This window comes from Rhipicephalus microplus, chromosome 2 (assembly GCF_043290135.1).
Source record: "Rhipicephalus microplus isolate Deutch F79 chromosome 2, USDA_Rmic, whole genome shotgun sequence".
Taxonomy (NCBI): Eukaryota; Metazoa; Arthropoda; class Arachnida; order Ixodida; family Ixodidae; genus Rhipicephalus; species Rhipicephalus microplus.
This window is the reverse complement of record NC_134701.1, coordinates 158,001,502-158,023,147: the sequence shown is the minus strand read 5'-3', so window position 1 is coordinate 158,023,147 and position 21,646 is coordinate 158,001,502. Positions and strand designations below refer to the sequence as shown.

The window sequence follows — 21,646 nt, the reverse complement described above, 5'->3', positions numbered from 1 at the left end:
TCTTTACAAATTGCGTTCTTTGAAAAAGGCTATGATTAACCGGAGCATGCGTTAGTTAAACTGTCGGTAGCGTGGCCGAGTGGTCTAAGGCGCTGGTTTTAGGCACCAGTCTCTTCGGGGGCGTGGGTTCGAATCCCACCGCTGCCACACTTTTGCCTTTACAAAATGCGTTCCTTGAAAAAGGCTATGATTAACAGGAGCATGCGTTAGTTAAACTGTCGGTAGCGTGGCCGAGTGGTCTAAGGCGCTGGTTATAGGCACCAGTCTCTTCGGGGGCGTGGGTTCGAATCCCACCACTGTCACACTTTTGCCTTTACAAAATGCGTTCCTTGAAAAAGGCTATGATTAACCGGAGCACGCGTTAGTTAAACTGTCGGTAGCGTGGCCGAGTGGTCTAAGGCGCTGGTTTAAGGCACCAGTCTCTTCAGGGTGTCGGTTCGAATCCCACTACTGTCACACTTTTGCCTTTACAAAATGCGTTCTTTGAAAAAGGCTATGATTAACCGGAGCATGCGTTAGTTAAACTGCCGGCAGCGTGGCCGAGTGGTCTAAGGCGCTGGTTTTAGGCACCAGTCTCTTCGGGGGCGTGGGTTGGAATCCCACCGCTGCCACACTTTTGATTTTACAAAATGCGTTCCTTGAAAAAGGATATGATTAACTGGAGCGTGCGTTACTTAAACTGTCGGTAGCGTGGCCGAGTGGTGTGAGGCGCTGGTTTTAGGCACCAGTTTCTTCGGGGGCGTGGATTCGAATCCCACCGCTGCCCCACTTTTGCCTTTACAAAATGCGTTCCTCTAAAAAGGCTATGATTAACCGGAGCATGCGTTAGTTAAACTGTCGGTAGCATGGCCGAGTGCTCTAAGGCGCTGGTTTTAGGCACCAGTTTCCTCGGGGGCGTGGGTTCGAATCCCACCGCTGCCACACTTTTGCCTTTACAAAATGCTTTCCTTGAAAAAGGCTACGATTAACCGGATCACGCGTTAGTTGAACTGTCGGTAGCGTGGCCGAGTGGTCTATGGCGCTGGTTTTAGGCACCAGTCTCTTCAGGGGCGTGGGTTCGAATCCCACCGTTGCCACATTTTTCCTTAAAAAAACGTTCTTTCAAAAAGGCTATGATTAAGCGGAGCATGCGCAAAACTGGCGGTAGCGTGGCCGAGCCGTCTAAGACGCTGGTTTTAGGCACAAGTCTCTTTGGGGGCGTGGGTTCGAATCCCACCACTGTGACACTTTTGCCTTTACAAAATGCGTTCCTTGAAAAAGGCTATGATTAACCGGAGCATGCGATAGTTAAACTGTCGGTAGCGTGGCCGAGTGGTCTAAGGCGCTGAATTTAGGCACCAGTATCTTCGGGGGCGTGGGTTTGAATCCCACCGCTGCCACTCTTTTACTTTTAAAAACTACGTTCCTTGAAAAAGGCTATGATTAAGCGGAGCATGCGTTAGGTAAACTGTCGGTAGCGTGGCCGAGTGGTCTAAGGCGCTGGTTTTAGGCACCAGTCTCTTCGAGGGCGTGGGTTCGAATCCTACCGCTGCCACACTTTTGCCTTTACAAAAGGCGTTCCTCGAAAAAGGCTATGATTAACCGGAGCATGCGTTAGTTGAACTGTTGGTGGCGTGGCCGAGTGGTCTAAGGGGCTGGATTTAGGCACCAGTCCCTTCGGCGGCGTGGGCTCGAATCCCACCACTGTCACACTTTTGCCTTTACAAAATGCGTTCTTTGAAAAAGGCTATGATTAACCGGAGCATGCGTTAGTTAAACTGTCGGTAGCGTGGCCCAGTGGTCTAAGGCGCTGGTTTTAGGCACCAGTCTCTTCGGGGGCGTGGGTTCGAATCCAACCACTGCCACACTTTTGCTTTAACAAATTGCGTTCCTTGAAAAAGGCTATGATTAACCGGAGCATGCGTGAGTTAAACTGTCGGTAGCGTGGCCGAGTGGTCTAAGGCGCTGGTTTTAGGCACCAGTCTCTTCGGGGGCATGGGTCCGAATCCCACCGCTGCCACATTTTTCCTTTAAAAAAACGTTCCTTCATAAAGGCTATGATTAAGCGGAGCATGCGCAAAACTGGCGGTAGCATGGCCGAGTTGTTTAAGACGCTTGTTTTAGGCACCAGTCTCTTCGGGGGCGTGGGTTCGAATCCAAGCGCTGCCACACTTTTGCCTTTAAAAAAGCGTTCCTCGAAAAAGGCTATGATTATCCGGAGCATGCGTTAGTTAAACTGTCGGTGGCGTGGCCTAATGGTCTAAGGTGTTGGTTTTAGGCACCAGTCCCTTCGGCGGCGTGGGCTCGAATCCCACCACTGTCACACTTTTGCCTTTACAAAGTGCGTTCCTTGAAAAAGGCTATGATTAACCAGAGCATGCGTTAGTTAAACTGTCGGTAGCGTGGCCAAGTGGTCTAAGGCGCTGGTTTTAGGCACCAGTCTCTTCGGGGGCGTAGGTTCGAATCCCACCGCTGCCACACTTTTGCCTTTACAAAATGCTTTCCTTGAAAAAGGCTACGATTAACCAGATCACGCGTTAGTTGAACTGTTGGTAGCGTGGCCGAGTGGTCTAAGGCGGTGGTTTTAGGCACCAGTCTCTTCGGGGGCGTGGGTTCGAATCCCACCGTTGCCACATTTTTCCTTAAAAAACGTTCCTTCAAAAAGGCTATCATTAAGCGGAGCATGCGCAAAACTGGCGGTAGCGTGGCCGAGCCGTCTAAGACGCTGGTTTTAGGCACAAGTCTCTTTGGGGGCGTGGGTTCGAATCCCACCACTGTGACACTTTTGCCTTTACAAAATGCGTTCCTTGAAAAAGGCTATGATTAACAGGAGCATGCGTTAGTTAAACTGTCGGTAGCGTGGCCGAGTGGTCTAAGGCGCTGGTTATAGGCACCAGTCTCTTCGGGGGCGTGGGTTCGAATCCCACCACTGTCACACTTTTGCCTTTACAAAATGCGTTCCTTGAAAAAGGCTATGATTAACCGGAGCACGCGTTAGTTAAACTGTCGGTAGCGTGGCCGAGTGGTCTAAGGCGCTGGTTTAAGGCACCAGTCTCTTCAGGGTGTCGGTTCGAATCCCACTACTGTCACACTTTTGCCTTTACAAAATGCGTTCTTTGAAAAAGGCTATGATTAACCGGAGCATGCGTTAGTTAAACTGCCGGCAGCGTGGCCGAGTGGTCTAAGGCGCTGGTTTTAGGCACCAGTCTCTTCGGGGGCGTGGGTTGGAATCCCACCGCTGCCACACTTTTGATTTTACAAAATGCGTTCCTTGAAAAAGGATATGATTAACTGGAGCGTGCGTTACTTAAACTGTCGGTAGCGTGGCCGAGTGGTGTGAGGCGCTGGTTTTAGGCACCAGTTTCTTCGGGGGCGTGGATTCGAATCCCACCGCTGCCCCACTTTTGCCTTTACAAAATGCGTTCCTCTAAAAAGGCTATGATTAACCGGAGCATGCGTTAGTTAAACTGTCGGTAGCATGGCCGAGTGCTCTAAGGCGCTGGTTTTAGGCACCAGTTTCCTCGGGGGCGTGGGTTCGAATCCCACCGCTGCCACACTTTTGCCTTTACAAAATGCTTTCCTTGAAAAAGGCTACGATTAACCGGATCACGCGTTAGTTGAACTGTCGGTAGCGTGGCCGAGTGGTCTATGGCGCTGGTTTTAGGCACCAGTCTCTTCAGGGGCGTGGGTTCGAATCCCACCGTTGCCACATTTTTCCTTAAAAAAACGTTCTTTCAAAAAGGCTATGATTAAGCGGAGCATGCGCAAAACTGGCGGTAGCGTGGCCGAGCCGTCTAAGACGCTGGTTTTAGGCACAAGTCTCTTTGGGGGCGTGGGTTCGAATCCCACCACTGTGACACTTTTGCCTTTACAAAATGCGTTCCTTGAAAAAGGCTATGATTAACCGGAGCATGCGATAGTTAAACTGTCGGTAGCGTGGCCGAGTGGTCTAAGGCGCTGAATTTAGGCACCAGTATCTTCGGGGGCGTGGGTTTGAATCCCACCGCTGCCACTCTTTTACTTTTAAAAACTACGTTCCTTGAAAAAGGCTATGATTAAGCGGAGCATGCGTTAGGTAAACTGTCGGTAGCGTGGCCGAGTGGTCTAAGGCGCTGGTTTTAGGCACCAGTCTCTTCGAGGGCGTGGGTTCGAATCCTACCGCTGCCACACTTTTGCCTTTACAAAAGGCGTTCCTCGAAAAAGGCTATGATTAACCGGAGCATGCGTTAGTTGAACTGTTGGTGGCGTGGCCGAGTGGTCTAAGGGGCTGGATTTAGGCACCAGTCCCTTCGGCGGCGTGGGCTCGAATCCCACCACTGTCACACTTTTGCCTTTACAAAATGCGTTCTTTGAAAAAGGCTATGATTAACCGGAGCATGCGTTAGTTAAACTGTCGGTAGCGTGGCCCAGTGGTCTAAGGCGCTGGTTTTAGGCACCAGTCTCTTCGGGGGCGTGGGTTCGAATCCAACCACTGCCACACTTTTGCTTTAACAAATTGCGTTCCTTGAAAAAGGCTATGATTAACCGGAGCATGCGTGAGTTAAACTGTCGGTAGCGTGGCCGAGTGGTCTAAGGCGCTGGTTTTAGGCACCAGTCTCTTCGGGGGCATGGGTCCGAATCCCACCGCTGCCACATTTTTCCTTTAAAAAAACGTTCCTTCATAAAGGCTATGATTAAGCGGAGCATGCGCAAAACTGGCGGTAGCATGGCCGAGTTGTTTAAGACGCTTGTTTTAGGCACCAGTCTCTTCGGGGGCGTGGGTTCGAATCCAAGCGCTGCCACACTTTTGCCTTTACAAAAGCGTTCCTCGAAAAAGGCTATGATTATCCGGAGCATGCGTTAGTTAAACTGTCGGTGGCGTGGCCGAATGGTCTAAGGTGTTGGTTTTAGGCACCAGTCCCTTCGGCGGCGTGGGCTCGAATCCCACCACTGTCACACTTTTGCCTTTACAAAGTGCTTTCCTTGAAAAAGGCTACGATTAACCAGATCACGCGTTAGTTCAACTGTTGGTAGCGTGGCCGAGTGGTCTAAGGCGGTGGTTTTAGGCACCAGTCTCTTCGGGGGCGTGGGTTCGAATCCCACCGTTGCCACATTTTTCCTTAAAAAAACGTTCCTTCAAAAAGGCTATCATTAAGCGGAGCATGCGCGAAACTGGTGGTAGCGTGGCTGAGCCGTCTAAGACGCTGGTTTTAGGCACAAGTCTCTTTGGGGGCGTGGGTTCGAATCCCACCACTGTGACACTTTTGCCTTTACAAAATGCGTTCCTTGAAAAAGGCTATGATTAACCGGAGCATGCGATAGTTAAACTGTCGGTAGCGTGGCCGAGTGGTCTAAGGCGCTGAATTTAGGCACCAGTATCTTCGGGGGCGTGGGTTTGAATCCCACCGCTGCCACTCTTTTACTTTTAAAAACTACGTTCCTTGAAAAAGGCTATGATTAAGCGGAGCATGCGTTAGGTAAACTGTCGGTAGCGTGGCCGAGTGGTCTAAAGCGCTGGTTTTAGGCATCAGTCTCTTCGAGGGCGTGGGTTCGAATCCTACCGCTGCCACACTTTTGCCATTACAAAATGCGTTCCTTGAAAAAGGCTATGATTAACCGGAGCACGCGTTAGTTAAACTGTCGGTAGCGTGGCCGAGTGGTCTAAGGCGCTGGTTTAAGGCACCAGTCTCTTCAGGGTGTCGGTTCGAATCCCACTACTGTCACACTTTTGCCTTGACAAAATGCGTTCTTTGAAAAAGGCTATGATTAACCGGAACATGCATTAGTTAAACTGTCGGCAGCGTGGCCGAGTGGTCTAAGGCGCTGGTTTTAGGCACCAGTCTCTTCGGGGGCGTGGGTTGGAATCCCACCGCTGCCACACTTTTGATTTTACAACATGCGTTCCTTGAAAAAGGATATGATTAACTGGAGCGTGCGTTACTTAAACTGTCGGTAGCGTGGCCGAGTGGTGTAAGGCGCTGGTATTAGGCACCAGTTTCTTCGGGGGTGTGGGTTCGAATCCCACCACTGCCCCACTTTTGCCTTTACAAAATGCGTTCCTCTAAAAAGGCTATGATTAACCGGAGCATGCGTTAGTTAAACTGTCGGTAGCGTGGCCGAGTGCTCTAAGGCACTGGTTTTAGGCACCAGTTTCCTCGGGGGCGTGGGTTCGAATCCCACCGCTGCCACACTTTTGCCTTTACAAAATGCTTTCTTCGAAAAAGGCTACGATTAACCGGATCACGCGTTAGTTGAACTGTCGGTAGCGTGGCCGAGTGGTCTAAGGCGCTGATTTTAGGCACCAGTCTCTTCGGGGGCGTCGGTTCGAATCCCACCGTTGCCACATTTTTCCTTAAAAAAACGTTCCTTCAAAAAGGCTATGATTAAGCGGAGCATGCACAAAACTGTTGGTAGCATGGCCGAGTGGTCTAAGGCGCTGGTTTTAGGCACCAGTCTCTTCGAGGGCGTGGGTTCGAATCCTACCGCTGCCACACTTTTGCCTTTACAAAAGGCGTTCCTCGAAAAAGGCTATGATTAACCGGAGCATGCGTTAGTTGAACTGTCGGTGGCGTGGCCGAGTGGTCTAAGGGGCTGGATTTAGGCACCAGTCCCTTCGGCGGCGTGGGCTCGAATCCCACCACTGTCACACTTTTGCCTTTACAAATTGCGTTCTTTGAAAAAGGCTATGATTAACCGGAGCATGCGTTAGTTAAACTGTCGGTAGCGTGGCGCAGTGGTCTAAGGCGCTGGTTTTAGGCACCAGTCTCTTCGGGGGCGTGCGTTCGAATCCCACCACTGCCACACTTTTGCCTTAACAAAATGCGTTCCTTGAAAAAGGCTATGATTAACCGGAGCATGCGTTAGTTAAACTGTCGGTAGCGTGGCCCAGTGGTCTAAGGCGCTGGTTTTAGGCACCAGTCTCTTCGGGGGCGTGGGTTCGAATCCCACCACTGCCACACTTTTGCCTTAACAAAATGCGTTCCTTGAAAAAGGCTATGATTAACCGGAGCATGCGTGAGTTAAACTGTCGGTAGCGTGGCCGAGTGGTCTAAGGCGCTGGTTTTAGGCACCAGTCTCTTCGGGGGCGTGGGTTCGAATCCCACTGCTGCCACACTTTTGCCTTTATAAATTGCGTTCCTTGAAAAAGGCTATGATTAACCGGAGCATGCGTTCGTTAAACTGTCGGTAGCGTGGCCGAGTGGTCTAAGGCGCTGGTTTTAGGCACCAGTCTCTTCGGGGGCGTGGGTTCGAATCCCACCGCTGCCACATTTTTCCTTTAAAAAACGTTCCTTCAAAAAGGCTATGATTAAGCGGAGCATGCGCAAAACTGGCGGTAGCATGGCCGAGCCGTTTAAGACGCTTGTTTTAGGCACCAGTCTCTTCGGGGGCGTGGGTTCGAATCCAAGCGCTGCCACACTTTTGCCTTTACAAAAGCGTTCCTCGAAAAAGGCTATGATTATCCGGAGCATGCTATAGTTAAACTGTCGGTGGCGTGGCCGAATGGTCTAAGGTGTTGGTTTTAGGCACCAGTCCCTTCGGCGGCGTGGGCTCCAATCCCACCACTGTCACACTTTTGCCTTTACAAAGTGCGTTCTTTGAGAAAGGCTATGATTAACCGGAGCATGCGTTAGTTAAACTGTCGGTAGCGTAGCCGAGTGGTCTAAGGCGCTGGTTTAGGCACCAGTCTCTTCGAGGGCGTGGGTTCGAATCCCACCGCTGCCACACTTTTGCCTTTACAAAATGCGTTCCTTGAAAAAGGCTATGATTAACCGGAGCATGCGTTAGTTAAACTGTCGGTAGCGTGGCCGAGTGGTCTAAGGCGCGGGTTTTAGGCACCAGTCTCTTCGGGGGCGTGGGTTCGAATCCCACCGCTGCCACACTTTTGCCTTTACAAAATGCGTTCCTTGAAAAAGGCTATGATTAACAGGAGCATGCGTTAGTTAAACTGTCGGTAGCGTGGCCGAGTGGTCTAAGGCGCTGGTTTTAGGCACCAGTCTCTTCGGGGGCGTGGGTTCGAATCCCACCACTGCCACACTTTTGCTATTACAAAATGCGTTCCTTGAAAAAGGCTATGATTAACCGGAGCATGCGTTAGTTAAACTGTCGGCAGCGTGGCCGAGTGGTCTAAGGCGCTGGTTTTAGGCACCAGTCTCTTCCGGGGCGTGGGTTCGCATCCCACCGCTGCCACACTTTTGCTTTTACAAAATGCGTTCCTTGAAAAAGGATATGATTAACGGGAGCACGCGTTAGTTAAACTGTCGGTAGCGTGGCCGAGTGGTCTAAGGCGCTGGCTTAGGGCATCAGTCTCTTCGGGGTGTCGGTTCGAATCCCACTACTGTCACACTTTTGCCTTTAAAAAATGCGTTCCTTGCAAAAGGCTATGATTAACCGGAGCATGCGTTAGTTAAACTGTCGGTAGCGTGGCCGAGTGGTCTAAGGCGCTGGTTTTAGGCACCAGTCTTTTCGGGGGCGTGGGTTCGACTCCCACCGCTGCCAAACTTTTGCCTTTACAAAATTCGTTCCTTGAAAAAGGCTATGATTAACTGGAGCACGCATTAGTTAAACTGTCGGTAGCGTTGCCGAGTGGTCTAAGGCGCTGGTTTTAGGCACCAGTTTCTTTGGGGGCGTGGGTTTGAATCCTAAAGCTGCCACACTTTTCCTTGAAAAAGGCTATGATTAACTGGAGCGTGCGTTACTTAAACTGTCGGTAGCGTGGCCGAGTGGTGTAAGGCGCTGGTTTTAGGCACCAGTTTCTTCGGGGGCGTGGGTTCGAATCCCACCGCTGCCCCACTTTTGCCTTTACAAAATGCGTTCCTCTAAAAAGGCTATGATTAACCGGAGCATGCATTAGTTAAACGGTCGGTAGCGTGGCCGAGTGGTCTAAGGCACTGGTTTTAGGCACCAGTCTCTTCGGGGGCGTGGGTTCGAATCCCACCGCTGCAACACTTTTGCCTTTACAAAATGCTTTCCTTGAAAAAGGCTACGATTAACCGGATCACGCGTTAGTTGCACTGTCGGTAGCGTGGCCGAGTGGTCTAAGGCGCTGGTTTTAGGCATCAGTCTCTTCGGGGGCGTGGGTTCGAATCCCACCGCTGCCACATTTTTCCTTAAAAAAACGTTCCTTCAAAAAGGCTATGATTAGGCGGAGCATGTGCATAACTGGCGGTAGCGTGGCCGAGCCGTCTAAGACGCTGGTTTTAGGCACCAGTCTCCTTGGGGGCGTGGGTTCGAATCCCACCACTGTGACACCTTTGACTTTACAAAATGCGTTCCTTGAAAAAGGCTATGATTAACCGGAGCATGCGATAGTTAAACTGTCGGTAGCGTGGCCGAGTGGTCTAAGGCGCTGAATTTAGGCACCAGTATCTTCGGGGGCGTGGGTTTGAATCCCCCCGCTGCCACTCTTTTACTTTTAAAAACTACGTTCCTTGAAAAAGGCTATGATTAAGCGGAGCATGCGTTAGGTAAACTGTCGGTAGCGTGGCCGAGTGGTCTAAGGCGCTGGTTTTAGGCACCAGTCTCTTCGGGGGCGTGGGTTCGAATCCTACCGCTGCCACACTTTTGCCTTTACAAAATGCGTTCTTTGAAAAAGGCTATGATTAACCGGAGCATGCGTTAGTTAAACTGTCGGTAGCGTGGCCGAGTGGTCTAAGGCGCTGGTATTAGGCACCAGTCTCTTCGGGGGCGTGGGTTCGAATCCCACCGCTGCCACACTTTTGCCTTAACAAAATGCGTTCCTTGAAAAAGGCTATGATTAACCGGAGCACACGTTAGTTAAACTGTCAGTAGCGTGGCCGAGTGGTCTGAGGCGCTGGTTTAAGGCACCAGTCTCCTCGGGGGCGTGGGTTTGAATTCCACCACGGTCACACTTTTGCCTTTACAAAATGCGTTCCTTGAAAAAGGCTATGATTAACCAGAGCTTGCGTTAGTTAAACTGTCGGTAGCGTAGCCGAGTGGTCTAAAGCGCTGGTTTTAGGCACCAATCTCTTCAGGGGCGTGGGTTCGAATCCCACCGCTGCCGCACTTTTGCCTTTACAAAATGCGTTCCTTGAAAAAGGCTATGATTACCCGAGCATGCGTTAGGTAAACTGTCAGTAGCGTGGCTGAGTGGTCTAAGGCGCTGGTTTTAGTCACCAGTCTCTTCGGGGGCGTGGGTTCGAATCCCATCACTGTCACACTTTTGCCTTTACAAAATGCGTTCCTTGAAAAAGGCTATGATTAACCGGAGCATGCGTTAGTTAAACTGTCAGTAGCGTGGCCGAGTGGTCTAAGGCGCTGGTTTTAGGCACCAGTCTCTTCGGGGGCATGGGTTCGAATCCCACTGCTGCCACACTTTTGCCTTTAGAAAATGCGTTCCTTGAAAAAGGCTATGATTAACCGGAGCATGCGTTAGTTAAACTGTCGGTAGCGTGGCCGAGTGTTCTAAGGCGCTGGTTTTAGGCACCAGTCTCTTTGAGGACGTGGGTTCGAATCCCACCACTGCCACACTTTTGCCTTTACAAAATGCGTTCCTTGAAAAAGGCTATGATTAACAGGAGCATGCGTTAGTTAAACTGTCGGTAGCGTGGCCGAGTGGTCTAAGGCGCTGGTTTTAGGCACCAGTCTCTTCGGGGGCGTGGGTTCGAATCCCACCGCTGCCACACTTTTGCCTTTACAAAATCCGTTCCTTGAAAAAGGCTATGATTAACCGGAGCATGCGTTAGTTAAACTGTCGGTAGCGTGTCCGAGTGGTCTAAGGCACTGGTTTCAGGCACCAGTCTCTTCTGGGGCGTGGGTTCGCATCACACCGCTGCCACACTTTTGCCTTTACAAAATGCGTTCCTTGAAAAAGGCTATGATTAACCGGAGCATGCGTTAGTTAAACTGTCGTTAGCGTGGCCGAGTGGTCTAAGGCGCTGGTTTCAGGCACCAGTCTCCTCGGGGGCGTGGGTTAGAATCCCACCGCTGCCACACTTTTACCTTTACAAAATGCGTTCCTTGAAAAAGGCTATGATTAACCGGAGCACGCGTTAGTTAAACTGTCGGTAGCGTGGCCGAGTGGTCTAAGGCGCTGGTTTTAGGCACCAGTCTCTTCGGGGGCGTCGGTTTGAATCCTACCACTGCCACACTTTTCCTTTTAAAATACGTTCCTTGAAAAAGGCTATGATTAATCGGAGCATGCGTTAGTTAAACTGTCGGTAGCGTGGCCGAGTGGTCTAAGGCGCTGGTTTTAGGCACCAGTCTCTTCGGAGGCGTGGGCTTGAATCCTACCACTGTCACTCTTTTGCCTTTACAAAATGCGTTCTTTGAAAAAGGCTATGATTAACTGGAGCATGCGGTAATTGAACTGTCGGTAGCGTGGCCGAGTGGTCTAAGGCGCTGGTTTTAGGCACCAGTCTCTTCGGGGGCGTGGGTTCGAATCCCACCGCTGCCACACTTTTGCCTTTACAAAATGCGTTCCTTGAAAAAGGCTACGATTAACTGGAGCACGCGTTAGTTAAACTGTCGGTAGCGTGGCCGAGTGGTCTAAGGCGCTGGTTTTAGGCGCCAGTCTCTTTGGGGGCTTGGGTTTGAATCCTACCGCTGCCACACTTTTCCTTGAAAAAGGCTATGATTAACTGGAGCATGCGTTAGTTAAACTGTCGGTAGCGTGGCCGAGTGGTCTAAGGCGCTGGTTTTAGGCCCCAGTCTCTTCGGGGGCGTGGGTTCGAATCCCACCGCTGCCACACTTTTGCCTTTACAAAATGCGTTCCTCTAAAAAGGCTATGATTAACCGGAGCATGCGTTAGTTAGACTGTCGGTAGCGTGGCCGAGTGGTCTAAGGCGCTGGGTTTAGGAACCAGTCTCTTCGGGGGCGTGGGTTCGAATCCCACTGCTGCCACACTTTTGCCTTTACAAAATGCGTTCCTTGAAAAAGGCTATGATTAACCGGATCACGCGTTAGTTAAAGTGTCGGTAGCGTGGCCGAGTGGTCTAAGGCGCTGGTTTTAGGCACCAGTCTCCTCGGGGGCGTGGGTTCGAATCCCACTGCTGCCACATTTTTCCTTTAAAAAAAACGTTTCTTCAAAAAGGCTATGATTAAGCGGAGCATGCGCAAAACTGGCGGTAGCATGGCCGAGCCGTTTAAGACGCTTGTTTTAGGCACCAGTCTCTTCGGGGGCGTGGGTTCGAATCCAAGCGCTGCCACACTTTTGCCTTTACAAAAGCGTTCCTCGAAAAAGGCTATGATTATCCGGAGCATGCGTTAGTTAAACTGTCGGTGGCGTGGCCGAATGGTCTAAGGTGTTGGTTTTAGGCACCAGTCCCTTCGGCGGCGTGGGCTCGAATCCCACCACTGTCACACTTTTGCCTTTACAAAGTGCGTTCCTTGAAAAAGGCTATGATTAACCAGAGCATGCGTTAGTTAAACTGTCGGTAGCGTGGCCAAGTGGTCTAAGGCACTGGTTTTAGGCACCAGTCTCTGCAGGGGCGTGGGTACGAATCCCACCGCTGCCACAGTTTTGCCTATACAAAATGCGTTCCTTGAGAAAGGCTATGATTACCCGAGCATGCGTTAGGTAAACTGTCAGTAGCGTGGCTGAGTGGTCTAAGGTGCTGGGTTTAGGAACCAGTCTCTTCGGGGGCGTGGGTTCGAATCCCACCGCTGCCACACTTTTGCCTTTACAAAATGTGTTCTTTGAAAAAGGCTATGATTAACCGGATCACGCGTTAGTTAAAGTGTCGGTAGCGTGGCCGAGTGGTCTAAGGCGCTGGTTTTAGGCACCAGTCTCCTCGGGGGCGTGGGTTCGAATCCCACTGCTGCCACATTTTTCCTTTAAAAAACGTTTCTTCAAAAAGGCTATGATTAAGCGGAGCATGCGCAAAACTGGCGGTAGCGTGGCCGAGTGGTCTAAGGCGCTGGTATTAGGCACCAGTCTCTTCGGGGGCGTGGGTTCGAATCCCACCGCTGCCACACTTTTGCCTTAACAAAATGCGTTCCTTGAAAAAGGCTATGATTAAGCGGAGCATGCTGTAAGTAAACTGTCGGTAGCATGGCCGAGTGGTCTAAGGCGCTGGTTTTAGGCACCAGTCTCTTCGAGGGCGTGGGTTCGAATCCTACCGCTGCCACACTTTTGCCTTTACAAAATGCGTTCCTTGAAAAAGGCTATGATTAACCGGAGCATGCGTTAGTTAAACTGTCGGTAGCGTAGCCGAGTGGTCTAAAGCGCTGGTTTTAGGCACCAATCTCTTCAGGGGCGTGGGTTCGAATCCCACCGCTGCCACACTTTTGCCTTTACAAAATGCGTTCCTTGAAAAAGGCTATGATTACCCGAGCATGCGTTAGGTAAACTGTCAGTAGCGTGGCTGAGTGGTCTAAGGTGCTGGTTTTAGTCACCAGTCTCTTCGGGGGCGTGGGTTCGAATCCCATCACTGTCACACTTTTGCCTTTACAAAATGCGTTCCTTGAAAAAGGCTATGATTAACCGGAGCATGCGTTAGTTAAACTGTCGGTAGCGTGGCCGAGTGGTCTAAGGTGGTGGTTTTAGGCACCAGTCTCTTCGGGGGCGTGGGTTCGAATCCCACTGCTGCCACACTTTTGCCTTTAGAAAATGCGTTCCTTGAAAAAGGCTATGATTAACCGGAGCATGCGTTAGTTAAACTGTCGGTAGCGTGGCCGAGTGTTCTAAGGCACTGGTTTTAGGCACCAGTCTCTTTGAGGGCGTGGGTTCGAATCCCACCACTGCCACACTTTTGCCTTTACAAAATGCGTTCCTTGAAAAAGGCTATGATTAACAGGAGCATGCGTTAGTTAAACTGTCGGTAGCGTGGCCGAGTGGTCTAAGGCGCTGGTCTTAGGCACCAGTCTCTTCGGGGGCGTGGGTTCGAATCCCACCGCTGCCACACTTCTGCCTTTACAAAATCCGTTCCTTGAAAAAGGCTATGATTAACCGGAGCATGCATTAGTTAAACTGTCGGTAGCGTGTCCGAGTGGTCTAAGGCACTGGTTTCAGGCACCAGTCTCTTCTGGGGCGTGGGTTCGCATCCCACCGCTGCCACACTTTTGCCTTTACAAAATGCGTTCCTTGAAAAAGGCTGTGATTAACCGGAGCATGCGTTAGTTAAACTGTCGTTAGCGTGGCCGAGTGGTCTAAGGCGCTGGTTTTAGGCACCAGTCTCCTCGGGGGCGTGGGTTAGAATCCCACCGCTGCCACACTTTTACCTTTACAAAATGCGTTCCTTGAAAAAGGCTATGATTAACCGGAGCACGCGTTAGTTAAACTGTCGGTAGCGTGGCCGAGTGCTCTAAGGCACTGGTTTTAGGCACCAGTTTCCTCGGGGGCGTGGGTTCGAATCCCACCGCTGCCACACTTTTGCCTTTACAAAATGCTTTCTTCGAAAAAGGCTACGATTAACCGGATCACGCGTTAGTTGAACTGTCGGTAGCGTGGCCGAGTGGTCTAAGGCGCTGGTTTTAGGCACCAGTCTCTTCGGGGGCGTCGGTTCGAATCCCACCATTGCCACATTTTTCCTTAAAAAAACGTTCCTTCAAAAAGGCTATGATTAAGCGGAGCATGCACAAAACTGGCGGTAGCGTGGCCGAGCCGTCTAAGACGCTGGTTTTAGGCACAAGTCTCTTTGGGGGCGTGGGTTCGAATCCCACCACTGTGACACTTTTGCCTTTACAAAATGCGTTCCTTGAAAAAGGCTATGATTAACCGGAGCATGCGATAGTTAAACTGTCGGTAGCGTGGCCGAGTGGTCTAAGGCGCTGAATTTAGGCACCAGTATCTTCGGGGGCGTGGGTTTGAATCCCACCGCTGCCACTCTTTTACTTTTAAAAACTACGTTCCTTGAAAAAGGCTATGATTAAGCGGAGCATGCTGTAAGTAAACTGTCGGTAGCATGGCCGAGTGGTCTAAGGCGCTGGTTTTAGGCACCAGTCTCTTCGAGGGCGTGGGTTCGAATCCTACCGCTGCCACACTTTTGCCTTTACAAAAGGCGTTCCTCGAAAAAGGCTATGATTAACCGGAGCATGCGTTAGTTGAACTGTCGGTGGCGTGGCCGAGTGGTCTAAGGGGCTGGATTTAGGCACCAGTCCCTTCGGCGGCGTGGGCTCGAATCCCACCACTGTCACACTTTTGCCTTTACAAAATGCGTTCTTTGAAAAAGGCTATGATTAACCGGAGCATGCGTTAGTTAAACTGTCGGTAGCGTGGCCCAGTGGTCTAAGGCGCTGGTTTTAGGCACCAGTCTCTTCGGGGGCGTGCGTTCGAATCCCACCACTGCCACACTTTTGCCTTAACAAAATGCGTTCCTTGAAAAAGGCTATGATTAACCGGAGCATGCGTTAGTTAAACTGTCGGTAGCGTGGCCCAGTGGTCTAAGGCGCTGGTTTTAGGCACCAGTCTCTTCGGGGGCGTGGGTTCGAATCCCACCTTTGCCACACTTTTGCCTTAACAAAATGCGTTCCTTGAAAAAGGCTATGATTAACCGGAGCATGCGTGAGTTAAACTGTCGGTAGCGTGGCCGAGTGGTCTAAGGCGCTGGTTTTAGGCACCAGTCTCTTCGGGGGCGTGGGTTCGAATCCCACCGCTGCCACACTTTTGCCTTTATATATTGCGTTCCTTGAAAAAGGCTATGATTAACCGGAGCATGCGTTCGTTAAACTGTCGGTAGCGTGGCCGAGTGGTCTAAGGCGCTGGTTTTAGGCACCAGTCTCTTCGGGGGCGTGGGCTCGAATCCCACCGCTGCCACACTTTTGCCTTTACAAAATGCGTTCCTTGAAAAAGGCTATGATTACCCGAGCATGCGTTAGTTAAACTGTCGGTGGCGTGGCCGAGTGGTCTAAGGCGCTGGTTTTAGTCACCAGTCTCTTCGGGGGCGTGGGTTCGAATCCCACCGCTGCCACACTTTTGCCTTTACAAAATGCGTTCCTTGAAAAAGGCTATGATTAACCGGATCACGCGTTAGTTAAAGTGTCGGTAGCGTGACCGAGTGGTCTAAGGCGCTGGTTTTAGGCACCAGTCTCTTCGGGGGCGTGGGTTCGAATCCCACCGCTGCCACATTTTTCCTTTAAAAAAACGTTCCTTCAAAAAGGCTATGATTAAGCGGAGCATGCGCAAAACTGGCGGTAGCATGGCCGAGCCGTTTAAGACGCTTGTTTTAGGCACCAGTCTCTTCGGGGGCGTGGGTTCGAATCCAAGCGCTGCCACACTTTTGCCTTTACAAAAGCGTTCCTCGAAAAAGGCTATGATTATCCGGAGCATGCTATAGTTAAACTGTCGGTGGCGTGGCCGAATGGTCTAAGGTGTTGGTTTTAGGCACCAGTCCCTTCGGCGGCGTGGGCTCCAATCCCACCACTGTCACACTTTTGCCTTTACAAAGTGCGTTCCTTGAAAAAGGCTATGATTAACCAGAGCATGCATTAGTTTAACTGTCGGTAGCGTGGCCGAGTGGTCTAAGGCGCTGGTTTTAGGCACCAGTCCCTTCAGCGGCGTGGGCTCGAATCCCACCACTGTCACACTTTCGCCTTTACAAAATGCGTTCTTTGAGAAAGGCTATGATTAACCGGAGCATGCGTTAGTTAAACTGTCGGTAGCGTAGCCGAGTGGTCTAAGGCGCTGGTTTAGGCACCAGTCTCTTCGAGGGCGTGGGTTCGAATCCCACCGCTGCCACACTTTTGCCTTTACAAAATGCGTTCCTTGAAAAAGGCTATGATTAACCGGAGCATGCGTTAGTTAAACTGTCGGTAGCGTGGCCGAGTGGTCTAAGGCGCGGGTTTTAGGCACCAGTCTCTTCGGGGGCGTGGGTTCGAATCCCACCGCTGCCACACTTTTGCCTTTACAAAATGCGTTCCTTGAAAAAGGCTATGATTAACAGGAGCATGCGTTAGTTAAACTGTCGGTAGCGTGGCCGAGTGGTCTAAGGCGCTGGTTTTAGGCACCAGTCTCTTCGGGGGCGTGGGTTCGAATCCCACCACTGCCACACTTTTGCTATTACAAAATGCGTTCCTTGAAAAAGGCTATGATTAACCGGAGCATGCGTTAGTTAAACTGTCGGCAGCGTGGCCGAGTGGTCTAAGGCGCTGGTTTTAGGCACCAGTCTCTTCCGGGGCGTGGGTTCGCATCCCACCGCTGCCACACTTTTGCTTTTACAAAATGCGTTCCTTGAAAAAGGATATGATTAACGGGAGCACGCGTTAGTTAAACTGTCGGTAGCGTGGCCGAGTGGTCTAAGGCGCTGGCTTAGGGCATCAGTCTCTTCGGGGTGTCGGTTCGAATCCCACTACTGTCACACTTTTGCCTTTAAAAAATGCGTTCCTTGAAAAAGGCTATGATTAACCGGAGCATGCGTTAGTTAAACTGTCGGTAGCGTGGCCGAGTGGTCTAAGGCGCTGGTTTTAGGCACCAGTCTTTTCGGGGGCGTGGGTTCGACTCCCACCGCTGCCAAACTTTTGCCTTTACAAAATTCGTTCCTTGAAAAAGGCTATGATTAACTGGAGCACGCATTAGTTAAACTGTCGGTAGCGTTGCCGAGTGGTCTAAGGCGCTGGTTTTAGGCACCAGTTTCTTTGGGGGCGTGGGTTTGAATCCTAAAGCTGCCACACTTTTCCTTGAAAAAGGCTATGATTAACTGGAGCGTGTGTTACTTAAACTGTCGGTAGCGTGGCCGAGTGGTGTAAGGCGCTGGTTTTAGGCACCAGTTTCTTCGGGGGCGTGGGTTCGAATCCCACCGCTGCCCCACTTTTGCCTTTACAAAATGCGTTCCTCTAAAAAGGCTATGATTAACCGGAGCATGCATTAGTTAAACGGTCGGTAGCGTGGCCTAGTGGTCTAAGGCACTGGTTTTAGGCACCAGTCTCTTCGGGGGCGTGGGTTCGAATCCCACCGCTGCCACACTTTTGCCTTTACAAAATGCTTTCCTTGAAAAAGGCTACGATTAACCGGATCACGCGTTAGTTGCACTGTCGGTAGCGTGGCCGAGTGGTCTAAGGCGCTGGTTTTAGGCATCAGTCTCTTCGGGGGCGTGGGTTCGAATCCCACCGCTGCCACATTTTTCCTTAAAAAAACGTTCCTTCAAAAAGGCTATGATTAGGCGGAGCATGTGCATAACTGGCGGTAGCGTGGCCGAGCCGTCTAAGACGCTGGTTTTAGGCACCAGTCTCCTTGGGGGCGTGGGTTCGAATCCCACCACTGTGACACCTTTGACTTTACAAAATGCGTTCCTTGAAAAAGGCTATGATTAACCGGAGCATGCGATAGTTAAACTGTCGGTAGCGTGGCCGAGTGGTCTAAGGCGCTGAATTTAGGCACCAGTATCTTCGGGGGCGTGGGTTTGAATCCCCCCGCTGCCACTCTTTTACTTTTAAAAACTACGTTCCTTGAAAAAGGCTATGATTAAGCGGAGCATGCGTTAGGTAAACTGTCGGTAGCGTGGCCGAGTGGTCTAAGGCGCTGGTTTTAGGCACCAGTCTCTTCGGGGGCGTGGGTTCGAATCCTACCGCTGCCACACTTTTGCCTTTACAAAATGCGTTCTTTGAAAAAGGCTATGATTAACCGGAGCATGCGTTGGTTAAACTGTCGGTAGCGTGGCCGAGTGGTCTAAAGCGCTGGTTTTAGGCACCAATCTCTTCAGGGGCGTGGGTTCGAATCCCACCGCTGCCACACTTTTGCCTTTACAAAATGCGTTCCTTGAAAAAGGCTATGATTACCCGAGCATGCGTTAGGTAAACTGTCAGTAGCGTGGCTGAGTGGTCTAAGGCGCTGGTTTTAGTCACCAGTCTCTTCGGGGGCGTGGGTTCGAATCCCGTCACTGTCACACTTTTGCCTTTACAAAATGCGTTCCTTGAAAAAGGCTATGATTAACCGGAGCATGCGTTAGTCAAACTGTCGGTAGCGTGGCCGAGTGGTCTAAGGCGCTGGTTTTAGGCACCAGTCTCTTCGGGGGCATGGGTTCGAATCCCACTGCTGCCACAATTTTGCCTTTAGAAAATGCGTTCCTTGAAAAAGGCTATGATTAACCGGAGCATGCGTTAGTTAAACTGTCGGTAGCGTGGCCGAGTGTTCTAAGGCGCTGGTTTTAGGCACCAGTCTCTTTGAGGACGTGGGTTCGAATCCCACCACTGCCACACTTTTGCCTTTACAAAATGCGTTCCTTGAAAAAGGCTATGATTAACAGGAGCATGCGTTAGTTAAACTGTCGGTAGCGTGGCCGAGTGGTCTAAGGCGCTGGTTTTAGGCACCAGTCTCTTCGGGGGCGTGGGTTCGAATCCCACCGCTGCCACACTTTTGCCTTTACAAAATCCGTTCCTTGAAAAAGGCTATGATTAACCGGAGCATGCGTTAGTTAAACTGTCGGTAGCGTGTCCGAGTGGTCTAAGGCACTGGTTTCAGGCACCAGTCTCTTCTGGGGCGTGGGTTCGCATCACACTGCTGCCACACTTTTGCCTTTACAAAATGCGTTCCTTGAAAAAGGCTATGATTAACCGGAGCACGCGTTAGTTAAACTGTCGTTAGCGTGGCCGAGTGGTCTAAGGCGCTGGTTTCAGGCACCAGTCTCCTCGGGGGCATGGGTTAGAATCCCACCGCTGCCACACTTTTACCTTTACAAAATGCGTTCCTTGAAAAAGGCTATGATTAACCGGAGCACGCGTTAGTTAAACTGTCGGTAGCGTGGCCGAGTGGTCTAAGGCGCTGGTTTTAGGCACCAGTCTCTTCGGGGGCGTCGGTTTGAATCCTACCACTGCCACACTTTTCCTTTTAAAATACGTTCCTTGAGAAAGGCTATGATTAATCGGAGCATGCGTTAGTTAAACTGTCGGTAGCGTGGCCGAGTGGTCTAAGGCGCTGGTTTTAGGCACCAGTCTCTTCGGAGGCGTGGGCTCGAATCCTACCACTGTCACTCTTTTGCCTTTACAAAATGCGTTCTTTGAAAAAGGCTATGATTAACTGGAGCATGCGGTAATTGAACTGTCGGTAGCGTGGCCGAGTGGTCTAAGGCGCTGGTTTTAGGCACCAGTCTCTTCGGGGGCGTGGGTTCGAATCCCACCGCTGCCACACTTTTGCCTTTACAAAATGCGTTCCTTGAAAAAGGCTACGATTAACTGGAGCACGCGTTAGTTAAACTGTCGGTAGCGTGGCCGAGTGGTCTAAGGCGCTGGTTTTAGGCGCCAGTCTCTTTGGGGGCTTGGGTTTGAATCCTACCGCTGCCACACTTTTCCTTGAAAAAGGCTATGATTAACTGGAGCATGCGTTAGTTAAACTGTCGGTAGCGTGGCCGAGTGGTCTAAGGCGCTGGTTTTAGGCCCCAGTCTCTTCGGGGGCGTGGGTTCGAATCCCACCGCTGCCACACTTTTGCCTTTACAAAATGCGTTCCTCTAAAAAGGCTATGATTAACCGGAGCATGCGTTAGTTAGACTGTCGGTAGCGTGGCCGAGTGGTCTAAGGCGCTGGGTTTAGGAACCAGTCTCTTCGGGGGCGTGGGTTCGAATCCCACCGCTGCCACACTTTTGCCTTTACAAAATGCGTTCCTTGAAAAAGGCTATGATTAACCGGATCACGCGTTAGTTAAAGTGTCGGTAGCGTGGCCGAGTGGTCTAAGGCGCTGGTTTTAGGCACCAGTCTCCTCGGGGGCGTGGGTTCGAATCCCACTGCTGCCACATTTTTCCTTTAAAAAAACGTTTCTTCAAAAAGGCTATGATTAAGCGGAGCATGCGCAAAACTGGCGGTAGCATGGCCGAGCCGTTTAAGACGCTTGTTTTAGGCACCAGTCTCTTCGGGGGCGTGGGTTCGAATCCAAGCGCTGCCACACTTTTGCCTTTACAAAAGCGTTCCTCGAAAAAGGCTATGATTATCCGGAGCATGCGTTAGTTAAACTGTCGGTGGCGTGGCCGAATGGTCTAAGGTGTTGGTTTTAGGCACCAGTCCCTTCGGCGGCGTGGGCTCGAATCCCACCACTGTCACACTTTTGCCTTTACAAAGTGCGTTCCTTGAAAAAGGCTATGATTAACCAGAGCATGCGTTAGTTAAACTGTCGGTAGCGTGGCCAAGTGGTCTAAGGCACTGGTTTTAGGCACCAGTCTCTGCAGGGGCGTGGGTACGAATCCCACCGCTGCCACACTTTTGCCTTTACAAAATGCGTTCCTTGAAAAAGGCTATGATTACCCGAGCATGCGTTAGGTAAACTGTCAGTAGCGTGGCTGAGTGGTCTAAGGCGCTGGGTTTAGGAACCAGTCTCTTCGGGGGCGTGGGTTCGAATCCCACTGCTGCCACACTTTTGCCTTTACAAAATGTGTTCTTTGAAAAAGGCTATGATTAACCGGATCACGCGTTAGTTAAAGTGTCGGTAGCGTGGCCGAGTGGTCTAAGGCGCTGGTTTTAGGCACCAGTCTCCTCGGGGGCGTGGGTTCGAATCCCACTGCTGCCACATTTTTCCTTTAAAAAAACGTTTCTTCAAAAAGGCTATGATTAAGCGGAGCATGCGCAAAACTGGCGGTAGCGTGGCCGAGTGGTCTAAGGCGCTGGTATTAGGCACCAGTCTCTTCGGGGGCGTGGGTTCGAATCCCACCGCTGCCACACTTTTGCCTTAACAAAATGCGTTCCTTGAAAAAGGCTATGATTAACCGGAGCACACGTTAGTTAAACTGTCAGTAGCGTGGCCGAGTGGTCTGAGGCGCTGGTTTAAGGCACCAGTCTCCTCGATGGCGTGGGTTTGAATTCCACCACGGTCA

At 51.0% G+C, this 21,646-nt stretch overlaps 81 non-coding genes across 81 annotated transcripts; all 81 read left to right on the top strand.

Moving 5' to 3' along the window:
- The first annotated feature begins 65 nt into the window (after positions 1-65).
- TRNAL-UAG (transfer RNA leucine (anticodon UAG)) lies at positions 66-147 on the top strand. The gene has a single exon. It is a non-coding gene; the product is annotated as a tRNA-Leu (tRNA).
- Positions 148-220: 73 nt separating this feature from the next.
- On the top strand, positions 221-302 carry TRNAL-UAG (transfer RNA leucine (anticodon UAG)). The gene has a single exon. It is a non-coding gene; the product is annotated as a tRNA-Leu (tRNA).
- A 227-nt stretch (positions 303-529) lies between these two features.
- TRNAL-UAG (transfer RNA leucine (anticodon UAG)) lies at positions 530-611 on the top strand. The gene has a single exon. It is a non-coding gene; the product is annotated as a tRNA-Leu (tRNA).
- A 228-nt stretch (positions 612-839) lies between these two features.
- Positions 840-921, top strand: TRNAL-UAG (transfer RNA leucine (anticodon UAG)). The gene has a single exon. It is a non-coding gene; the product is annotated as a tRNA-Leu (tRNA).
- Positions 922-994: 73 nt separating this feature from the next.
- Positions 995-1,076, top strand: TRNAL-UAG (transfer RNA leucine (anticodon UAG)). Its single transcript has one exon. It is a non-coding gene; the product is annotated as a tRNA-Leu (tRNA).
- A 221-nt stretch (positions 1,077-1,297) lies between these two features.
- On the top strand, positions 1,298-1,379 carry TRNAL-UAG (transfer RNA leucine (anticodon UAG)). The gene is given in 2 exon segments: positions 1,298-1,335; positions 1,345-1,379. It is a non-coding gene; the product is annotated as a tRNA-Leu (tRNA).
- A 73-nt stretch (positions 1,380-1,452) lies between these two features.
- TRNAL-UAG (transfer RNA leucine (anticodon UAG)) lies at positions 1,453-1,534 on the top strand. Its single transcript has one exon. It is a non-coding gene; the product is annotated as a tRNA-Leu (tRNA).
- Positions 1,535-1,917: 383 nt separating this feature from the next.
- Positions 1,918-1,999, top strand: TRNAL-UAG (transfer RNA leucine (anticodon UAG)). Its single transcript has one exon. It is a non-coding gene; the product is annotated as a tRNA-Leu (tRNA).
- A 376-nt stretch (positions 2,000-2,375) lies between these two features.
- TRNAL-UAG (transfer RNA leucine (anticodon UAG)) lies at positions 2,376-2,457 on the top strand. Its single transcript has one exon. It is a non-coding gene; the product is annotated as a tRNA-Leu (tRNA).
- A 73-nt stretch (positions 2,458-2,530) lies between these two features.
- TRNAL-UAG (transfer RNA leucine (anticodon UAG)) lies at positions 2,531-2,612 on the top strand. Its single transcript has one exon. It is a non-coding gene; the product is annotated as a tRNA-Leu (tRNA).
- Positions 2,613-2,832: 220 nt separating this feature from the next.
- Positions 2,833-2,914, top strand: TRNAL-UAG (transfer RNA leucine (anticodon UAG)). The gene has a single exon. It is a non-coding gene; the product is annotated as a tRNA-Leu (tRNA).
- A 227-nt stretch (positions 2,915-3,141) lies between these two features.
- TRNAL-UAG (transfer RNA leucine (anticodon UAG)) lies at positions 3,142-3,223 on the top strand. Its single transcript has one exon. It is a non-coding gene; the product is annotated as a tRNA-Leu (tRNA).
- Positions 3,224-3,451: 228 nt separating this feature from the next.
- Positions 3,452-3,533, top strand: TRNAL-UAG (transfer RNA leucine (anticodon UAG)). The gene has a single exon. It is a non-coding gene; the product is annotated as a tRNA-Leu (tRNA).
- A 73-nt stretch (positions 3,534-3,606) lies between these two features.
- TRNAL-UAG (transfer RNA leucine (anticodon UAG)) lies at positions 3,607-3,688 on the top strand. The gene has a single exon. It is a non-coding gene; the product is annotated as a tRNA-Leu (tRNA).
- Positions 3,689-3,909: 221 nt separating this feature from the next.
- On the top strand, positions 3,910-3,991 carry TRNAL-UAG (transfer RNA leucine (anticodon UAG)). The gene is given in 2 exon segments: positions 3,910-3,947; positions 3,957-3,991. It is a non-coding gene; the product is annotated as a tRNA-Leu (tRNA).
- A 73-nt stretch (positions 3,992-4,064) lies between these two features.
- On the top strand, positions 4,065-4,146 carry TRNAL-UAG (transfer RNA leucine (anticodon UAG)). Its single transcript has one exon. It is a non-coding gene; the product is annotated as a tRNA-Leu (tRNA).
- A 383-nt stretch (positions 4,147-4,529) lies between these two features.
- Positions 4,530-4,611, top strand: TRNAL-UAG (transfer RNA leucine (anticodon UAG)). Its single transcript has one exon. It is a non-coding gene; the product is annotated as a tRNA-Leu (tRNA).
- Positions 4,612-4,987: 376 nt separating this feature from the next.
- TRNAL-UAG (transfer RNA leucine (anticodon UAG)) lies at positions 4,988-5,069 on the top strand. Its single transcript has one exon. It is a non-coding gene; the product is annotated as a tRNA-Leu (tRNA).
- A 221-nt stretch (positions 5,070-5,290) lies between these two features.
- On the top strand, positions 5,291-5,372 carry TRNAL-UAG (transfer RNA leucine (anticodon UAG)). Its single transcript is given in 2 exon segments — positions 5,291-5,328; positions 5,338-5,372. It is a non-coding gene; the product is annotated as a tRNA-Leu (tRNA).
- Positions 5,373-5,445: 73 nt separating this feature from the next.
- On the top strand, positions 5,446-5,527 carry TRNAL-UAG (transfer RNA leucine (anticodon UAG)). The gene has a single exon. It is a non-coding gene; the product is annotated as a tRNA-Leu (tRNA).
- A 227-nt stretch (positions 5,528-5,754) lies between these two features.
- On the top strand, positions 5,755-5,836 carry TRNAL-UAG (transfer RNA leucine (anticodon UAG)). The gene has a single exon. It is a non-coding gene; the product is annotated as a tRNA-Leu (tRNA).
- A 228-nt stretch (positions 5,837-6,064) lies between these two features.
- On the top strand, positions 6,065-6,146 carry TRNAL-UAG (transfer RNA leucine (anticodon UAG)). Its single transcript has one exon. It is a non-coding gene; the product is annotated as a tRNA-Leu (tRNA).
- Positions 6,147-6,367: 221 nt separating this feature from the next.
- On the top strand, positions 6,368-6,449 carry TRNAL-UAG (transfer RNA leucine (anticodon UAG)). Its single transcript has one exon. It is a non-coding gene; the product is annotated as a tRNA-Leu (tRNA).
- A 383-nt stretch (positions 6,450-6,832) lies between these two features.
- TRNAL-UAG (transfer RNA leucine (anticodon UAG)) lies at positions 6,833-6,914 on the top strand. Its single transcript has one exon. It is a non-coding gene; the product is annotated as a tRNA-Leu (tRNA).
- Positions 6,915-6,987: 73 nt separating this feature from the next.
- On the top strand, positions 6,988-7,069 carry TRNAL-UAG (transfer RNA leucine (anticodon UAG)). Its single transcript has one exon. It is a non-coding gene; the product is annotated as a tRNA-Leu (tRNA).
- A 73-nt stretch (positions 7,070-7,142) lies between these two features.
- TRNAL-UAG (transfer RNA leucine (anticodon UAG)) lies at positions 7,143-7,224 on the top strand. Its single transcript has one exon. It is a non-coding gene; the product is annotated as a tRNA-Leu (tRNA).
- Positions 7,225-7,753: 529 nt separating this feature from the next.
- TRNAL-UAG (transfer RNA leucine (anticodon UAG)) lies at positions 7,754-7,835 on the top strand. Its single transcript has one exon. It is a non-coding gene; the product is annotated as a tRNA-Leu (tRNA).
- Positions 7,836-7,908: 73 nt separating this feature from the next.
- On the top strand, positions 7,909-7,990 carry TRNAL-UAG (transfer RNA leucine (anticodon UAG)). Its single transcript has one exon. It is a non-coding gene; the product is annotated as a tRNA-Leu (tRNA).
- Positions 7,991-8,063: 73 nt separating this feature from the next.
- Positions 8,064-8,145, top strand: TRNAL-UAG (transfer RNA leucine (anticodon UAG)). The gene has a single exon. It is a non-coding gene; the product is annotated as a tRNA-Leu (tRNA).
- Positions 8,146-8,372: 227 nt separating this feature from the next.
- TRNAL-UAG (transfer RNA leucine (anticodon UAG)) lies at positions 8,373-8,454 on the top strand. Its single transcript has one exon. It is a non-coding gene; the product is annotated as a tRNA-Leu (tRNA).
- A 210-nt stretch (positions 8,455-8,664) lies between these two features.
- TRNAL-UAG (transfer RNA leucine (anticodon UAG)) lies at positions 8,665-8,746 on the top strand. The gene has a single exon. It is a non-coding gene; the product is annotated as a tRNA-Leu (tRNA).
- Positions 8,747-8,819: 73 nt separating this feature from the next.
- On the top strand, positions 8,820-8,903 carry TRNAL-UAG (transfer RNA leucine (anticodon UAG)). The gene has a single exon. It is a non-coding gene; the product is annotated as a tRNA-Leu (tRNA).
- A 71-nt stretch (positions 8,904-8,974) lies between these two features.
- TRNAL-UAG (transfer RNA leucine (anticodon UAG)) lies at positions 8,975-9,056 on the top strand. Its single transcript has one exon. It is a non-coding gene; the product is annotated as a tRNA-Leu (tRNA).
- A 376-nt stretch (positions 9,057-9,432) lies between these two features.
- On the top strand, positions 9,433-9,514 carry TRNAL-UAG (transfer RNA leucine (anticodon UAG)). Its single transcript has one exon. It is a non-coding gene; the product is annotated as a tRNA-Leu (tRNA).
- A 73-nt stretch (positions 9,515-9,587) lies between these two features.
- TRNAL-UAG (transfer RNA leucine (anticodon UAG)) lies at positions 9,588-9,669 on the top strand. Its single transcript has one exon. It is a non-coding gene; the product is annotated as a tRNA-Leu (tRNA).
- A 228-nt stretch (positions 9,670-9,897) lies between these two features.
- On the top strand, positions 9,898-9,979 carry TRNAL-UAG (transfer RNA leucine (anticodon UAG)). The gene has a single exon. It is a non-coding gene; the product is annotated as a tRNA-Leu (tRNA).
- A 227-nt stretch (positions 9,980-10,206) lies between these two features.
- Positions 10,207-10,288, top strand: TRNAL-UAG (transfer RNA leucine (anticodon UAG)). Its single transcript has one exon. It is a non-coding gene; the product is annotated as a tRNA-Leu (tRNA).
- Positions 10,289-10,361: 73 nt separating this feature from the next.
- Positions 10,362-10,443, top strand: TRNAL-UAG (transfer RNA leucine (anticodon UAG)). Its single transcript has one exon. It is a non-coding gene; the product is annotated as a tRNA-Leu (tRNA).
- A 73-nt stretch (positions 10,444-10,516) lies between these two features.
- TRNAL-UAG (transfer RNA leucine (anticodon UAG)) lies at positions 10,517-10,598 on the top strand. Its single transcript has one exon. It is a non-coding gene; the product is annotated as a tRNA-Leu (tRNA).
- Positions 10,599-10,826: 228 nt separating this feature from the next.
- On the top strand, positions 10,827-10,908 carry TRNAL-CAG (transfer RNA leucine (anticodon CAG)). Its single transcript has one exon. It is a non-coding gene; the product is annotated as a tRNA-Leu (tRNA).
- Positions 10,909-11,289: 381 nt separating this feature from the next.
- Positions 11,290-11,371, top strand: TRNAL-UAG (transfer RNA leucine (anticodon UAG)). The gene has a single exon. It is a non-coding gene; the product is annotated as a tRNA-Leu (tRNA).
- A 210-nt stretch (positions 11,372-11,581) lies between these two features.
- Positions 11,582-11,663, top strand: TRNAL-UAG (transfer RNA leucine (anticodon UAG)). The gene has a single exon. It is a non-coding gene; the product is annotated as a tRNA-Leu (tRNA).
- Positions 11,664-11,736: 73 nt separating this feature from the next.
- TRNAL-UAG (transfer RNA leucine (anticodon UAG)) lies at positions 11,737-11,818 on the top strand. Its single transcript has one exon. It is a non-coding gene; the product is annotated as a tRNA-Leu (tRNA).
- A 73-nt stretch (positions 11,819-11,891) lies between these two features.
- Positions 11,892-11,973, top strand: TRNAL-UAG (transfer RNA leucine (anticodon UAG)). Its single transcript has one exon. It is a non-coding gene; the product is annotated as a tRNA-Leu (tRNA).
- Positions 11,974-12,350: 377 nt separating this feature from the next.
- On the top strand, positions 12,351-12,432 carry TRNAL-UAG (transfer RNA leucine (anticodon UAG)). The gene has a single exon. It is a non-coding gene; the product is annotated as a tRNA-Leu (tRNA).
- Positions 12,433-12,504: 72 nt separating this feature from the next.
- TRNAL-UAG (transfer RNA leucine (anticodon UAG)) lies at positions 12,505-12,586 on the top strand. The gene has a single exon. It is a non-coding gene; the product is annotated as a tRNA-Leu (tRNA).
- Positions 12,587-12,659: 73 nt separating this feature from the next.
- On the top strand, positions 12,660-12,741 carry TRNAL-UAG (transfer RNA leucine (anticodon UAG)). The gene has a single exon. It is a non-coding gene; the product is annotated as a tRNA-Leu (tRNA).
- A 66-nt stretch (positions 12,742-12,807) lies between these two features.
- On the top strand, positions 12,808-12,889 carry TRNAL-UAG (transfer RNA leucine (anticodon UAG)). Its single transcript has one exon. It is a non-coding gene; the product is annotated as a tRNA-Leu (tRNA).
- A 73-nt stretch (positions 12,890-12,962) lies between these two features.
- On the top strand, positions 12,963-13,044 carry TRNAL-UAG (transfer RNA leucine (anticodon UAG)). The gene has a single exon. It is a non-coding gene; the product is annotated as a tRNA-Leu (tRNA).
- Positions 13,045-13,117: 73 nt separating this feature from the next.
- TRNAL-UAG (transfer RNA leucine (anticodon UAG)) lies at positions 13,118-13,199 on the top strand. Its single transcript has one exon. It is a non-coding gene; the product is annotated as a tRNA-Leu (tRNA).
- A 227-nt stretch (positions 13,200-13,426) lies between these two features.
- Positions 13,427-13,508, top strand: TRNAL-UAG (transfer RNA leucine (anticodon UAG)). The gene has a single exon. It is a non-coding gene; the product is annotated as a tRNA-Leu (tRNA).
- Positions 13,509-13,581: 73 nt separating this feature from the next.
- On the top strand, positions 13,582-13,663 carry TRNAL-UAG (transfer RNA leucine (anticodon UAG)). Its single transcript has one exon. It is a non-coding gene; the product is annotated as a tRNA-Leu (tRNA).
- A 73-nt stretch (positions 13,664-13,736) lies between these two features.
- Positions 13,737-13,818, top strand: TRNAL-UAG (transfer RNA leucine (anticodon UAG)). The gene has a single exon. It is a non-coding gene; the product is annotated as a tRNA-Leu (tRNA).
- A 228-nt stretch (positions 13,819-14,046) lies between these two features.
- On the top strand, positions 14,047-14,128 carry TRNAL-UAG (transfer RNA leucine (anticodon UAG)). The gene has a single exon. It is a non-coding gene; the product is annotated as a tRNA-Leu (tRNA).
- A 73-nt stretch (positions 14,129-14,201) lies between these two features.
- On the top strand, positions 14,202-14,283 carry TRNAL-UAG (transfer RNA leucine (anticodon UAG)). The gene has a single exon. It is a non-coding gene; the product is annotated as a tRNA-Leu (tRNA).
- A 376-nt stretch (positions 14,284-14,659) lies between these two features.
- TRNAL-UAG (transfer RNA leucine (anticodon UAG)) lies at positions 14,660-14,741 on the top strand. The gene is given in 2 exon segments: positions 14,660-14,697; positions 14,707-14,741. It is a non-coding gene; the product is annotated as a tRNA-Leu (tRNA).
- A 73-nt stretch (positions 14,742-14,814) lies between these two features.
- TRNAL-UAG (transfer RNA leucine (anticodon UAG)) lies at positions 14,815-14,896 on the top strand. The gene has a single exon. It is a non-coding gene; the product is annotated as a tRNA-Leu (tRNA).
- Positions 14,897-15,279: 383 nt separating this feature from the next.
- On the top strand, positions 15,280-15,361 carry TRNAL-UAG (transfer RNA leucine (anticodon UAG)). The gene has a single exon. It is a non-coding gene; the product is annotated as a tRNA-Leu (tRNA).
- Positions 15,362-15,434: 73 nt separating this feature from the next.
- On the top strand, positions 15,435-15,516 carry TRNAL-UAG (transfer RNA leucine (anticodon UAG)). The gene has a single exon. It is a non-coding gene; the product is annotated as a tRNA-Leu (tRNA).
- Positions 15,517-15,589: 73 nt separating this feature from the next.
- TRNAL-UAG (transfer RNA leucine (anticodon UAG)) lies at positions 15,590-15,671 on the top strand. Its single transcript has one exon. It is a non-coding gene; the product is annotated as a tRNA-Leu (tRNA).
- A 227-nt stretch (positions 15,672-15,898) lies between these two features.
- On the top strand, positions 15,899-15,980 carry TRNAL-UAG (transfer RNA leucine (anticodon UAG)). Its single transcript has one exon. It is a non-coding gene; the product is annotated as a tRNA-Leu (tRNA).
- Positions 15,981-16,665: 685 nt separating this feature from the next.
- TRNAL-UAG (transfer RNA leucine (anticodon UAG)) lies at positions 16,666-16,747 on the top strand. The gene has a single exon. It is a non-coding gene; the product is annotated as a tRNA-Leu (tRNA).
- Positions 16,748-16,820: 73 nt separating this feature from the next.
- TRNAL-UAG (transfer RNA leucine (anticodon UAG)) lies at positions 16,821-16,902 on the top strand. The gene has a single exon. It is a non-coding gene; the product is annotated as a tRNA-Leu (tRNA).
- A 73-nt stretch (positions 16,903-16,975) lies between these two features.
- TRNAL-UAG (transfer RNA leucine (anticodon UAG)) lies at positions 16,976-17,057 on the top strand. The gene has a single exon. It is a non-coding gene; the product is annotated as a tRNA-Leu (tRNA).
- Positions 17,058-17,284: 227 nt separating this feature from the next.
- Positions 17,285-17,366, top strand: TRNAL-UAG (transfer RNA leucine (anticodon UAG)). Its single transcript has one exon. It is a non-coding gene; the product is annotated as a tRNA-Leu (tRNA).
- Positions 17,367-17,576: 210 nt separating this feature from the next.
- On the top strand, positions 17,577-17,658 carry TRNAL-UAG (transfer RNA leucine (anticodon UAG)). The gene has a single exon. It is a non-coding gene; the product is annotated as a tRNA-Leu (tRNA).
- Positions 17,659-17,731: 73 nt separating this feature from the next.
- TRNAL-UAG (transfer RNA leucine (anticodon UAG)) lies at positions 17,732-17,813 on the top strand. The gene has a single exon. It is a non-coding gene; the product is annotated as a tRNA-Leu (tRNA).
- A 73-nt stretch (positions 17,814-17,886) lies between these two features.
- On the top strand, positions 17,887-17,968 carry TRNAL-UAG (transfer RNA leucine (anticodon UAG)). The gene has a single exon. It is a non-coding gene; the product is annotated as a tRNA-Leu (tRNA).
- Positions 17,969-18,344: 376 nt separating this feature from the next.
- Positions 18,345-18,426, top strand: TRNAL-UAG (transfer RNA leucine (anticodon UAG)). Its single transcript has one exon. It is a non-coding gene; the product is annotated as a tRNA-Leu (tRNA).
- A 73-nt stretch (positions 18,427-18,499) lies between these two features.
- On the top strand, positions 18,500-18,581 carry TRNAL-UAG (transfer RNA leucine (anticodon UAG)). Its single transcript has one exon. It is a non-coding gene; the product is annotated as a tRNA-Leu (tRNA).
- A 227-nt stretch (positions 18,582-18,808) lies between these two features.
- On the top strand, positions 18,809-18,890 carry TRNAL-UAG (transfer RNA leucine (anticodon UAG)). The gene has a single exon. It is a non-coding gene; the product is annotated as a tRNA-Leu (tRNA).
- Positions 18,891-18,963: 73 nt separating this feature from the next.
- Positions 18,964-19,045, top strand: TRNAL-UAG (transfer RNA leucine (anticodon UAG)). Its single transcript has one exon. It is a non-coding gene; the product is annotated as a tRNA-Leu (tRNA).
- Positions 19,046-19,118: 73 nt separating this feature from the next.
- On the top strand, positions 19,119-19,200 carry TRNAL-UAG (transfer RNA leucine (anticodon UAG)). The gene has a single exon. It is a non-coding gene; the product is annotated as a tRNA-Leu (tRNA).
- A 691-nt stretch (positions 19,201-19,891) lies between these two features.
- TRNAL-UAG (transfer RNA leucine (anticodon UAG)) lies at positions 19,892-19,973 on the top strand. Its single transcript has one exon. It is a non-coding gene; the product is annotated as a tRNA-Leu (tRNA).
- A 210-nt stretch (positions 19,974-20,183) lies between these two features.
- TRNAL-UAG (transfer RNA leucine (anticodon UAG)) lies at positions 20,184-20,265 on the top strand. Its single transcript has one exon. It is a non-coding gene; the product is annotated as a tRNA-Leu (tRNA).
- A 73-nt stretch (positions 20,266-20,338) lies between these two features.
- On the top strand, positions 20,339-20,420 carry TRNAL-UAG (transfer RNA leucine (anticodon UAG)). Its single transcript has one exon. It is a non-coding gene; the product is annotated as a tRNA-Leu (tRNA).
- Positions 20,421-20,493: 73 nt separating this feature from the next.
- Positions 20,494-20,575, top strand: TRNAL-UAG (transfer RNA leucine (anticodon UAG)). Its single transcript has one exon. It is a non-coding gene; the product is annotated as a tRNA-Leu (tRNA).
- Positions 20,576-20,951: 376 nt separating this feature from the next.
- Positions 20,952-21,033, top strand: TRNAL-UAG (transfer RNA leucine (anticodon UAG)). Its single transcript has one exon. It is a non-coding gene; the product is annotated as a tRNA-Leu (tRNA).
- A 72-nt stretch (positions 21,034-21,105) lies between these two features.
- TRNAL-UAG (transfer RNA leucine (anticodon UAG)) lies at positions 21,106-21,187 on the top strand. Its single transcript has one exon. It is a non-coding gene; the product is annotated as a tRNA-Leu (tRNA).
- Positions 21,188-21,260: 73 nt separating this feature from the next.
- On the top strand, positions 21,261-21,342 carry TRNAL-UAG (transfer RNA leucine (anticodon UAG)). The gene has a single exon. It is a non-coding gene; the product is annotated as a tRNA-Leu (tRNA).
- Positions 21,343-21,409: 67 nt separating this feature from the next.
- On the top strand, positions 21,410-21,491 carry TRNAL-UAG (transfer RNA leucine (anticodon UAG)). The gene has a single exon. It is a non-coding gene; the product is annotated as a tRNA-Leu (tRNA).
- Positions 21,492-21,646: the final 155 nt, after the last annotated feature.